Source organism: Austrofundulus limnaeus, unplaced genomic scaffold, assembly GCF_001266775.1.
Source record: "Austrofundulus limnaeus strain Quisiro unplaced genomic scaffold, Austrofundulus_limnaeus-1.0 Scaffold2200, whole genome shotgun sequence".
Taxonomy (NCBI): Eukaryota; Metazoa; Chordata; class Actinopteri; order Cyprinodontiformes; family Rivulidae; genus Austrofundulus; species Austrofundulus limnaeus.
In genome coordinates this window covers 22,990-23,505 of record NW_013954602.1, presented here as the reverse complement: position 1 = coordinate 23,505, position 516 = coordinate 22,990, and positions in this window count along the sequence as shown.

Genomic DNA, 516 nt, shown 5'->3' with positions numbered 1-516 from the left:
TGACAAAATGTTTTTTCAAAGCAGTCACTGTGTTGTCACGGGTCTCCCTGATTCTAGCGGTCTGGAGCAGAACTTTGATACCTGTCAGCTCTTCTTCTGACAAAAAACATCCAAGACTTCAATCTGAACATGTTTAAAAAAACACAACAATGAGCTGACCTGGGCCCGAGTTAAACACAGTACAGCTCCCACCACCACGCCTGGTGACTCAAATGAGTCATCATTTCTAAAGCAAAACCCAAACACACAGTTGTGTTATAAGAGCAACAATATTACATTTGTATTTGCCATAACCACCTGGGCCCCAAATTTTATTGTACATCTTAGACATTCACTCGTAACATTTTCATGAAATTCACATATATGGAACCCAATATATGGAACTTATGGTGGGCACTCATGGCTATAGGTTGCCGGATGGCACCATTCTTGCCTCCTCTGCCTGTGGTCACCCCCCAAGGTTTGCATATAGACACTTAGGGTTTTGGGTTAGAGTAGTGGTGGAGGGGAAACTGG